Source organism: Dipodomys merriami, unplaced genomic scaffold (assembly GCF_024711535.1).
Source record: "Dipodomys merriami isolate MVZ:Mamm:240054 unplaced genomic scaffold, mDipMer1.0.p SCAF_7, whole genome shotgun sequence".
In the NCBI taxonomy this organism is placed as follows: domain Eukaryota; kingdom Metazoa; phylum Chordata; class Mammalia; order Rodentia; family Heteromyidae; genus Dipodomys; species Dipodomys merriami.
Window position 1 is genome coordinate 22,380,191 of NW_027206290.1, and position 12,982 is coordinate 22,393,172.

At 38.6% G+C, this 12,982-nt stretch overlaps 1 protein-coding gene across 2 annotated transcripts in view; it reads right to left on the reverse strand.

Moving 5' to 3' along the window:
• The window catches only part of Dpyd (dihydropyrimidine dehydrogenase), a 709,900-nt gene that overhangs the window by 98,534 nt on the left and 598,384 nt on the right, over positions 1-12,982 (reverse strand). The gene's annotated exons all lie outside the window — the stretch shown is intronic.

Sequence of the window (12,982 nt, forward strand, 5' to 3'; positions counted from 1 at the left end):
GATTCACTTTTCAGTCATTCTCAACAGATCTATTTATTTAATGCCCCTTGATGGAAGGCAGAAGCTGGGGTTGCTGAGAGGATGGAAAATGGTGAATGCATATATTAATCTGATGTGGTAACGGTCTCCCAAGTATTCACACATCTAAAACACAAATAAGCACTGTTTATTGTATATCAGTTATAACTCAGTACGGATGTTTAAGTTGTAACCCCTCTTTACGGTATTTTCACAATAAAAAAATGGAAAAAAAATTAGATGAGCTTTGCCAGGCACAGAGAGTTCACACCTGTAATCCTAGCTACTCAGGAGGCTGAGATCTGAGGATCATGGTTTGAAGCCAGCCTGGGCAGGAAAGTCTGTGAGAGTCTGATCTCCAATTAAGAAACCAGAAGTGTGGCTGTGGCTCAAGTGGTAGAGTGCTAGCTTTGAGCAAAAAAGCTCACGGACAGCGCTCCAACTCTGAGTTTAAGTCCCAGGATTGGTATCTCTCCTCAAAAAACAAACAAACAAACAAACAAACAAAATAACCAGTGTGAAAGAGAATTGAAGGCTTGGCTTAGCTCGGCAGTAGAGGGTCTTCAAGTGTGAGGCTCTGAATTCAAACCTCAATATCACCAAGAAAAATGTGAATTGATATGTTGGGAACATCAGAGCTGAAAAGCAAATATTTTCTTTAGGCGTCAGAAAGGGACAGCTGGGTTTTTGTTGATGTTGTTGGGTCTGTTTTGCTCTGTTTTGTTTCCTTTTGTGTACTGAGACACAGATGAGGGATAAGGAATTAAGATAGGAAGGTATGTATGAAAAGTTTGGTCTCCATAGGAGAGCTAGGGATATAAATTTTAGTGTCAGGAAGTTATTTTCTAGTTTGCTTTTACAGAGATATAGTCATTTTTCATTTCAAAATATGGAGAATGACTTTTTTCTTATTTCCTCATCACTCAAAATCATATGAATGACGATGAAATAAGAATAAAAATGTAGCCAGGTGGGCTGGGAAGGTGGCTCAGTGGTAGAGCGCTTGCCTTGCATGTATGAGGCCCTGGGTTTGATTCCTCAGCACCGCATAAGCAGAAAAAAAAAAGCTGGAAGTGGCACTGTGGCTCAAGTGGTAGAGCGCTAGCCTTGAGCTGAAGAGCTGAGGGACAGCACCCAGGCCCAGAGTTCAGGCCTACGACCAGACCCTACCCCCCTCACCCCCCCCCCCCCAAAAAAATGTAGCCAGGTGCTGGTGGTTTACGCCTGCCTATCATTTGAGCCACTCAGGAGGCTGAGATCTGAGGATGGCAGTTTGCAGACAACCTGGACAGAAAAGTTCCTGAATCTTTTTTTTTTTTTGGGGGGGGGGTCTGGTCGTGGGGCCTGAACTCTGGGCCTGGGCGCTGTCCCTCAGCTCTTCAGCTCAAGGCTAGCGCTCTACCATTTGAGCCACAGCGCCATTTCCGGCTTTTTTTACCTGCTTATTTGGTGCTGAGGAATTGAACCCAGGGTTTCATGCATGCAAAGCAAGCGCTCTACCACTGAGCCACCTTCCCAGCCCCCTGAATCTTTTTTCTCCAATAAACTACTCAGAAAAAGCCCAAAGTGGAGCTGCAGTCCAAGTGGTAGTCTGTTACAGCCTTGGGACAGCAACGAGGCCCTGAGTTCAAGCTCCAAGACTGTGGGAATGGAGCAGGAGAGAATAGAACAGTGCAATACCCAACGCGTCATAGATCAGATTCTGTATTAAATATTTCTTAACAAATATCTTAATGCATTTTCAAATTTAGACTTCAAAGTAACAGTAGGGAATAGGCTTGATTTTTAGTCTTATTTTGCTGAGTTGGAGAAATGACTGACTTCAGGCCACATGGTTTGAAACTGTTGGAGTCAGGATTCATAACCATGAAATCTAATATGAGCTAGATATAGACACCGACAGAGGAAAATATTTTTTAAAAATGTAACTGCATCAGCTTTTCTTTCAATCATCCCATAAGCCAGATAAACATTTTAAATGTTTTGATCAAATTATCTTAAATCCTAATATGATATTTTTGAAAACAATACTGCCAGATGGAAATGGTCTGTTTTTATTTACCTTCTAAACTGTATACGATGGATAAAAATAGTAAACTAAAACCAAATGGCAAACAACACAAGTTCTTCATTTCCTATACTGAGTGTGGTTTGTTACTACAAGGCAAGAAAGAGCATGTGGTAATACAAACAAGAACATTTTTTAATGCAGCCCAATTACCTTAAAAAAAGAAGCTATTTCTCAGAAGGAAGAATTTGAACACTAATTAGGCCTGTTATAATTTTCTTTAGAGTTGATAGGTTGGGTTTTTTTTCAAGAACAATTATAATGAATATCATTATAATTCCCTCCACAGATTTTTGTATCTTTAAATTTCTTTTTAGCAGTAAAATGTCAATGGATGCTTTATTTAATCCCCTTTGTTCATTCTAAGATCTTACGTTTTTCAGAACATGTTTATGGATGTGTTTTTGCTATGCTCTCAAACGAGTCCACAATATGAACCCAAGAAATCGGATTTCGAAAATCACATCATGTTATGTACTTTGTGAGATGTTCAGGAGTATCTTTCAAAACCTGCTGATAAATCGACAACTACTCTGAAATGAATGATTAGTGAAATTTAATGGGTCATTCCTGATTTTGACAGTGTGAAGAAAGTTTGAAAGTAATTAATTCTCTTAATCCATAAACATGACACAATTATGCATGATACATTGGCATGACCAAAAATAAACATACAGTATTTCTGAGCAAAGGAAGAACATAGCTAGGCCTAAAGTAAGGATTACTCCCCTTTTCCCACTTCTTGTATGCTCTTTGTCCTACAATATTGTAAGAGGCAACCTAAAAGATGCTTTTGTCGGGTCTTGTAAATTACCTACAAGTCCCCCAACTTTTTATTTGTGTCCTTTGCCCTGAGCTATTCCCTGTTGCATTTCATTTTGCAATCACCTTGTACTTGAAGAAAAATCAGACTCACTGATAAGAATCTTGTATTGGGGACAATTTGTCCTTCCAATAGGCAACCCCTTCCTCTTTTCAACTTAAAGAAAACAGCGCCCAATTCAGGTAGTCATCTTGTTCTAGTTCTAGTCCAGTAATAAAATAGTATTTCCCAATCTCCTCTAAGGACCATTAAAGACTGAGCCATACCTGTGATCGGAAACTGTTTTAACTATGTATACTTTACTCACTTTCAGTCCCTAATTCCCCCTACCGTAACCTGAAGCCTATGTCAGTATCTCTGAAGATGGCTGAAGGCAGGCAGCTGCTGACTGAAGTGCTGTCTTCCCATGGCTACTCTATTTAGCTTCTTTCTCTACCATTTATCATGTCTCCTCATTTGCCACATGCGGACAAGTAGCTGGGTGTAACTTTAGACTCCCGGACTTTGGGTCTGAGATCTAAAAAGCCAGTGTTCTGTATAGTTACAACTACATAGCAAGTGAACCATAGCCTGCAGGCTAGAAAACCTAAAGGAGGAGAAACACTGGGCATCAACTTGCACTGAGGTCAATTCTTAAAACTCTGGAGTCTACCCTGAAACATGAATACTAAATGTTACTCCTTGAGATTGAAGTGGGTCTGCTGGGTCTGACCACGTGGGGGATAGGGAAATGGTTTTAGCTGGCACCATCTTGTCTTCATGATGGAGGAAGGGGAAGTCCCACCTCCCAGGTGATGGGCATACCTGAATAGAGGCCAGGGGCAGGGAACTGGATGATAGGTTCCTGGACCTGTCAGCCCTGTGCTATGAATTTGGGAGACTCCTGAGTTTCCAGTGACCCTGTCTCCTGACCTGACCTTTTTTTATGGTCAGAGGAGCTCAGGCGCCATTATGTCAGGCCTCCTGTACTGTGTCCTGCTTCCTGGTTGGCCTTGGTCAACATGGCGCCCCACTTCAGCTCTCCATTGGGATGATGTGGGTTGTTGGTATTGTTTTTCTGCTCTTTCTTTCCTCTCCTGCTTTCATAGCTTAGTTTTCTACCAGTGTTAAGTGTATTCCCAGGGCTGCAGGCCTTTGGGACACAGGAGTCTGCCTACATTCGCCAGCTTTCTAATCAAGACTCCCAGCTGGACCTCTCAAAATGTGGCTTCTCTGTATCTCCCCAACTGGATTCAGCATACAACTAGATCTATTTAATCATATGGAAAATTGCACACTATGTACTTTCCTGAAGCAAGTAATTTATTTTCAACTTTTGACAAGATTAAGCCTATTTATTTTTGTAATAGAAATATCTGATAGTGGAAACTTGGCAGACTGGTATTTTCTTTAAATTTTGGAGGGAGTTGGGGTATATAATTCAGTGATAGAATACTTGCTTAGCATGATTCTAGGATATTAAAAGATTAATTCACACGCAATCATCTGGGGATATTATTAAAATTCGGACAGTGATTCTGTGGGCTGCGATCAGGACCTTGGAGTCGGTTTTGCCTAGTAAGAATCCTGCAGAGAATGTTCATGTTACTAGACATTCTCCTCCCACCTTCTTATTACTGGAAATTGAACCTTTGCTAAGCAAGCACTCTACTACTTAAGCCACTATTCCAGCCTCTTTGATTGTGCATTTCACTTTTTAGAAAGGGTCTTGCTAACTTTGCCCAGGCTGGATCTGATTATGGCTTTCCTGTCCCAACCTCCCAAGTATCCGGGATCAAAGACATTAACCACCAGGCCAGATTCATGCAGGTGAATGACTTTTGGAGTGAGCCATTCTTGGAACAGTTGAGTTGCATTAAGCATCTGTAGTGGCGGATACTATCTAAACCTGAAATGTTTCCCATAAAGCATTTTTTTTCCCAAACAAGTCACTCAGTTATTTTTTAACTGTTAATATATTAACATTTTACAGTATATCTTAATATTTTTCATAGTCCTTTAAAAGAAGCATTCCTTAGAGCAAGTTACATTTTGAAGAAACAAGAGGAATAGTCTGATTAATTAAAATAAGAGGATAGAAACAAACCACAGGATACAAGCAGACTGATGGTGACAATACTTTGTGGGATCTGTCAGCTAAAGGGAAATGGGCTTTCTGTTGTCTAACCTTTACACCCTGTTAAGGGTTTCATCTCCATCTCAAAGGTAAATACAATGGCTGCCTTTAAAAACAAACAAACGAACAAACTCCAAGCATGTAACTGCTATGCCTAAATGCACATATTTTATATGACATCTCTCAATTGTTTAACAGCTCTGCTTGGACTCTTAATAGCTGTTAACATGTTTGCTTAGTATAATTTGTAAGTTCTTTATGGGCAAGGCTGGTTTATCTGTCTTCCCAGCAGGGTACCAGGTACCATTATAAGGATCATCCCACCCATTAATTATTTTTATAAGTGTGGCTATCCCTAGGGTGAGCTATTTTATAGGGAGCCTCTGGGTCCTCAGGAGAAACACCCTTCTGCAGGGACGGAAGAGGTAGGTGGTAGTTGCCTTTGCTGCATGATTCCTGCCGGGGCCTAAAAGTCCCTCTGCAGCCAAGCCCCCTCCTGAGGTCTGATACAGTGGCCAGGATTTTTACTTAAAGGTGCACCCTTCACAGGAGTCCATCTATATGAAACACCTGCACAGACTCCTCGGAGGACTACGGGGATCTGGCTTTTGCATGGCTTCTCCATTATATAAAATTAACCAGATTAATTGCAAATTATTCATTTATGGGCATTTGTCTCTCTAGCAGCTCCCTGACCAATCCTCTTTTAATTTCAATACTCAGAGTAAGAGAGGGCAATAGCCTTACTTTAAAAATGGAAAGAGCCCAGGCTTTCTTCAAGGGAATCTTGAGCGTTTATATGACCTAGGAAGTTAAGAGCTTAAGGGCATGCAGGTAGAAATAGAGCAGCATGGTGTTCAGACTATGTCTCAGCTGCACACTGGTGAGCACCTGCCTTCAGTTTAAAATGGAGATTAAATACTTGGGTTCCGGAAACACCAAAGGACACATACTTAAGTACTTACAGAAGTAAATGAGATTGGTACTCAAAATAAATTTCCTATCATGAAGAAAATCATTAGTGCATGAATTAGGTGGATATATTTTTTTAATCCAATTATTTTTTGGCTTCATGCTACAAAAGAAGGTTATGACCCTCCTTGCTTTATTTTTATTCAGTAATTATATATATATATATATATATATATATATATTATGCCTTGGGTTCCTTTTCAGCAGACTTAATGTCTGAGACCTACCTCTGCTATTTAGGACCAATGTGAATTGGGTTTGTCATTTAACCAAAGTTCCTTCCTTCCTCTCTGTTTGAATAGATAGATGGCAATATCATATTTTTGCAAAGATTAAATTACACCACGGGGTGGAAGTGCTTTGGAAATTTTAGAGCGCAGACAGATGGGCTGGTCTTAGATCTCATTGTGCTATCAAGTAACCTAGAATTTACAATGCCTAGCAAAGGCCATATGGAAACTTGGCCTGTTTAATAAAAATCCAACTTATTCTGAAATCCAAAACATTATTAGGAAGCTATTAAACTGAGATTAAAAAGAATAATCTTGAGTAAATAATTTGGCAAGGAAAAGCTCTGCAAAAGCAGAACACCCTGACATTGGCACATATTTTTGTATGATAGAATAGCATATTCTTCCAAATGATATTTTTAAGTATGATAGTTTTTTTCTGAACTTCAAAAGGTTGTATAGGAGATTACAATTTAACATGTCCATCTAAATGTCCATTGCTTCTTGATCCATCTTTCTCCCCCATCTCGTCTGATCTTTTTCCCTAGACCTTTCCCCCCTTCCTGTTTTCTTTAAGGTATGATAAAGTTTTTTAATAAATATTTTTTATTGTTATTTTTGATTGATTGTTATTTTTATAGTGAGGATTGAACTCAGGCTAGTGCTCAGTCATCAGATGCTCTTTTTTGTGTTGGTTTTATTTTTGAGATGGGGTTTTGCTTTCTGCCTGGGATGGCCTAAAACCACAATCCTTCCAGTCTCAGCCTTGGTTAGTGGCCGAACACTAACAATTCTCAGCTATTAGTTGAGAAGGAATCTTGAGAACTTTTCTGGCTAGGCTGCCCTTGAATTGTGATTCTCCCTATCTCTACTTCCTAAGTAGCTAGGGTTACAGGGATGAGCCATTGGTACCTGTCTAAAGTGAGAATATGGATCTATTAGATACAACTCATATAACCCCCAGTCATAATTACCCTTTTTCATTTAATTCCACATAGGGGAATGAACTCCAGATGTTAGACATGTGTGCCTGCCTTCAGATGCAATTAAGACATGCTTATAACTTAAGTCCAAAGTAGTACGTTCCCATAAGTTCATTGTAAGATGAATACTGGAGAATTATTACATTTAAGTAAAAGTAGAAAATATTCTGTAGTTTGTTTTTGGTTTTCTTTTTGAGTTATACTAATTCAGAGTCTTATAAGCTGGAAAGGATTCAGGCCTCTTTCTATGACCATTATCCATCAATGAAACCCTAAGTAAAGACAATCATCCATTCCATTTTTAAAGATTTCCTAGAAAAGATTCCATGATCTCTCCTAATTAATTTGGATGAAGGTTAAACTGTTTAAACTAGGGAGTTTTTTTAGAAAGGTTTTATAGTTTTCAAAGTATGCCAATAACACGTTAGAAATATTTAAGTAGTGATTAAGTTTTTCAACATATGTTCATAAATAAGACAAAGGGAACTGATTTGACTCTGGTACATCAGCTCCTTCTGGAGATGAACAGTGGAAAGGTGAAGTGGCCTGCAAGATAACCCCAAATTTATAAATGAATAATAACAGAAAGCCACAGGTTTTTTTTTAAAGATCTTAATATTTCGATGACCCATTGAAGATTTATTACTCAAATGGGAGAACAGACCTCTGCTATGTTGGAAGGCAAATGAGATTTGCAATTCCATCTGTCCCTACCCATGAATTTAAAAAATCCCATCCTCCAATGGCATGAGATCAGTAATTGCTTGCTCAAGATGGAGAGCTGACCAATACTGATAAACAGATGTACAGAATTACTCTGGACTTTAAGAAATGACGAATAATACATATTGCTAACGTAATAATGCAGATTTGGGAACAACATAAATATGACTTTGCTTATGAGAATTTATGCATAGAACTCCCAAATGTTTTAAAAAAATAAAGGTGAAAAGACAGCTCTGGAGATAGATAGTACACTGGGATCTGGGGGCGGAAATATATTTGTATATTCACATAAAACCACAATCTTAGTTGTTCTATCATATTAGTTTCCATTTGTTGGAGCTGTACAACATCAAAGTCATGATGTCCCTATATATTGCATTTAGCAGTAATGTAACGGACTCCGTGCAGAAATCAAAGTGAGAGTTTCTAAGTAGTTTCCTGGCAATTGAGACAGCAGGCTCTTTCATCTGCTCTGTAACTGTGGCAGTGCATTGATTTAAACTCCTTCTGAGATCTCAAATGCTTTTATATTCTTAGGTCTCTCAAGCAGCTTTTTTTTTCCACAGTGATAAAATTCTAGCATTCAGCAGAATACCATCTTGTTTCCCCCAAAAGGAGAGGGCTTATTTCAGCTTTGCTACTAAACTGCACACGTTCGATAAGTAACATAGCTGTCCAAATGTCATCCTATTAAGAAATCTGGCTTTGAGTTCAGTTTTCTATGTTCTGACCATGGCAAATTGGATTGAAGGGAAGAAAAGAACAACAAATAGTCCTACAGATGTCAGTTTTCAAAGGTTCAGTTTAGGGAAGAAAAAAAAAGCACCCAATGGGATAAGTAGATCTGCTTACTATATATTTTCAAAATGTTTTTTAATTATTCCACATCAGTAAATCCTAATTGTATGGAAGTCACTTGTTTTATTTTGTATATCATATTCTATTGTCAATCACATGACAGACCCTCTTATCTAGCTTCTAAAATTATAGATCTTCTGACAAAGCTTAAGTCCTAGAATCCCCTACATCACAATCAAGAAGGAATTTTATAGGGCTTGGAAGACCATTTGCAATGTCAATATGTGACTAGGCTTCATTCTATTTCTTAACCCAAGCTCCACTGAAGAGAAACTGGAGAGAATGAACTATTTCAGATCACCTTTTGCCAGTCTTGAAGTACATCCTCCAAGGTCAGCCCCATCCACCCCTACTTCAAAGAGTGTTTGCACTTCTACTGCACTTCCATTGTACTTTCTTGATGCCACGCCATGCCAATGGTGGCTGGAATGCTCAGTCACAGAGACTGCAGGGTGCTACAGGGTAGCATCCACTGCTACCCTTTGGCTACTTGTATCTGTCCTTTCCAAATTGAACTTCTACTGGAGTCACATCTCAGAACCTGAACCAAGCAGTATTAGAGAAAAAAAAAAGAACCATACAGAGACCCAGCACTTCCAGCCTTTTGTGTGAAACTAGAGATACATTGGGCGAGTCATGCACACCATGGAAGACCAAAGAATGGCGATTTCTCTCTTTCAACTTCAAAGGTACTGCTGTTGAGAACTACGCTTTCCCACAGACACAAACACAAGACTAAAAAAGACTAGAGCAGGACCAAAGTCCTCCGCACAACAGGCTCTCATGCACCCCATTCTTTGGTTAGAAGCTGTGGCAGCAGTTTAGGGAAGCTTGGCCAGTTGGCCCCAGAGACAGCAGAAGTTTTCTATTAAAATAGTCTCTCCTGTTCCTGGGCTAGGGCTTTGGTGTGGCCGCAGTTACTGGAGTGATTCTCAATCACTGTCTGGCCCTGTGTAGGCAGAGAACCTCTCAGGGTAAAAGAGGGGAAAGGAATAAAATGCAAACAACTAAACAATGACTATCAGATGAATGAAATCCATAATGCCAGGTGATCTTTCTTTAGCCAACATAGTCAACACAGCTAGGGAAATGTGACTTATCCTGTTGTTTACTAAATTGCTACACAGAGTTTGGATGAGAGACAAATAAGAAGTTGGGATGCCTAGAGAGGAAAAGTCTATGTACGGGGAAAACTTACAATTCAGATTTTTTTTTATGAATGATAAAGATGGATTAAGCTATGTGGTCCCTCAGCAACATAAGCAGACGTTTAGTGTTCTAAGAAAACAGCACAGTTTGACAACAATGAGATTTTGTTAAAATAACATCTCAGATTAAAATAAAAATAACACCATCCACCTTTTCAGTCAAAGCACTCACAACACAGTCTTTTTGGTCTTCTATTATTGACAATAACAAATTTGAGAAAATACCATGAGAAATGTTATCAGGAAGTCAATGACTTTGACAGAGTTGCCAACATATTCTGGGATAAGAATATTCTGATTTAAGAATGAGTAATCCATGAGTTAGGTGCTATAGAATAGATAATACCTTATCAATAATCAAATTGAAATACTATAAGCAGAGTGCATATTTACAGAAGTCTGGGTAAACAGAGTAACAGGAAATATATATTACTTATTTTCTGAACTACAAGAGGTTGTACAAGAGGTCATAGTTTAACATGTCCATAAAATATCCATTGTTCCTTAATAAAGGTCACCCCTCCCATCATTCTTCCCCATCTTGTACATCTCTATGCACTTGTTTTCTCTCATATATGGATCTTAATCTTGAAGTACAGCCTCCCAACCAAGCACCAGGGGCTCATGCCTGTAATCCTAACAACTCAGGAGCCTGAGATCTGGGGATCATGATTGGAGTCCAGCCTACACAAGAAAGTTCAGGAGACTCTTACCTCCAATTAACAACCAAAAGCCAGAATTAGAGCTGTCACTCAAGTGGTAGAGTACTAGTCTTGAGTACTAAAAGCTCAGGGACAGTACCCAGGCTGAGTTCAAGTCCCAGTATTGACTCTCTCTCTCTCTCTCTCTCTCTCTCTCTCTCTCTCTCTCTCTCTCTCTCTCTCTCTCTCTCTCTCTCTCTCTCTCTCACACACACACACACACACACACACACACACACACACACACACATAACCTCACATGTAACTTAGATACCCAATTTAGTTGATTAAATTATAGTATATGCAGTAGTAAAACTCCATGGAATAAAGTTCTGAAATTAACAGACATGTTAACAAAAAGAATATCAGGAAGCTAGAATGATGTTTTAGTTGGGGAGGCTAGAGAGAGGGTAGTAGATGATTTTTAAACAAAGAACAGAGGACAAATATAGCTAGAATATTCAATATACATATGTGATAAAGGAGGTGGAAGAGTATATATTTTACAAAAAATAGTATATAAAAACATTAAAGACTCATTTTGCATTCCTTATACAAATAAAAATACAAAGATCAAAAAAATACAAAGGTCACAAAATTTCTTCTGAGGGGCAGGGCACAGGGGTGTAGAAATAGTACTGTGAATTGTATACTAGTTAAAAAAAATTGTCTTTTAATGAAGACCAAGAATATAAAATGATGGTCTTCAGCTTCCAAAGCTGATCTGTTGGACTGTGTTTACAGATAAACAAAGTGTCTAAAAAGCAGTTTTATTTATGCATCATTCACTAAAAGGAATCCTACTGTATGATTTGTCAGTATGACAATCAACCTGATAGACACTAGTAAGAGTTTGAAAATTTGGGGACGACATTGACATATGGCTATGTGGTTTTCCTATTCAAATTCTACCTCTTAAATACACAGAAGTCATGACATTAGAATGCAAATCCCAGGGAATAGAGGCCTAAGCTGGGATGGTGATGGGCAAGAATATGGTCTATCATTCTTTTGCTTAGGGAGTTTCTATTTTTCTGATTTGGGAATGGAGGAAGATTTTCACACATTCTCATAAAATGCTCTGCCGTATTGGTTTGTGTGACATTCCGATCTTTCAGATACATGGGCTGGGCCACAAAGACTGCTGAAATATTCAGTCCACAAGGATGCTATTGCTCAAGTGAAGACACTTGGTATCTTGGAGACTGATTTGAACCATGTAACTATAGATGTAAAGATGTAACTCTAGATGTAAACTCTTGGCCTCCACACTGTAGAAAAAGTAACTAATAGACTTTGGTGTTTAGTACAGTTTTAGATTTATAGAATAATTGAGAGGCTATAGGTAGAGTTTCAGATACTACTACTACTCTATGGTTTCTTCACTAATATCTTGCACCAATGTAGTATATGTTACAGTTAATAAATCATCCATAGCAATACATTATTAACTATAGTTAGTAGTCTGCAAGATGGCTTGCTCTTTGAATTGTCAACTCTATAGATTTTGACAAATGCATAATATATTTGAATCATTAAAGTTTCATAGAGAATGGTGTCACTATCCTAAAATCCCGCCTCTGTGCCTCTCTGGCCTACCCTCCCATCTTCCTTAGCAAGCATTGATCTTTCTATTGTCTCCATTGCTCTGACTTCTCTAGAAAAATCACATACTTGAAATTACATAGCATGTAAATGCTCCTGACCCACTTCTTTTCCTTAGAACCATGCATTTAAGGTTTTTCCATGCTTTTTAAGCTACTACCTCAGACTTTTGCTCACTGGATGGCGCTCTTCAAACTGAGTCATGCCTCCAGCCCCCATGGTTTTTCTCTCTATCATGATAGTTTATTTCATGCTATCACAATTCCACTATACAAACCCATCGGTGTGTTTATCCATTCGCCTCTTGAAAGATTATCAGAACTTTCTTCTTCAATTTTAGTATATATCTTTTGAAAAAATAAAACCACTTTTCCTAAGTAGCCATAATAATGTTTTCATCGTTCAAAAGTACATAAGTCCCTAGTGTCACCTAATAACCATATTGCAATTTCCTTAACTGCCTCTAAATATTTTAATAGTTAGTTTACCCAAACCCAGGTCTACTGTGCAACTGCATATTGCATTTTTTCCCCTGTCCCTTTAGTCTTTGTTACTTAGCTCAGCACCTTTTCCTTTGCATAGAGACTGCTATAGAAATCCCACAGCTGGGGTTTGACAGTTTTGCACGGTGCCCTTCATCTTTCTATTATATCCATTGGATCTCCAAACGTGTA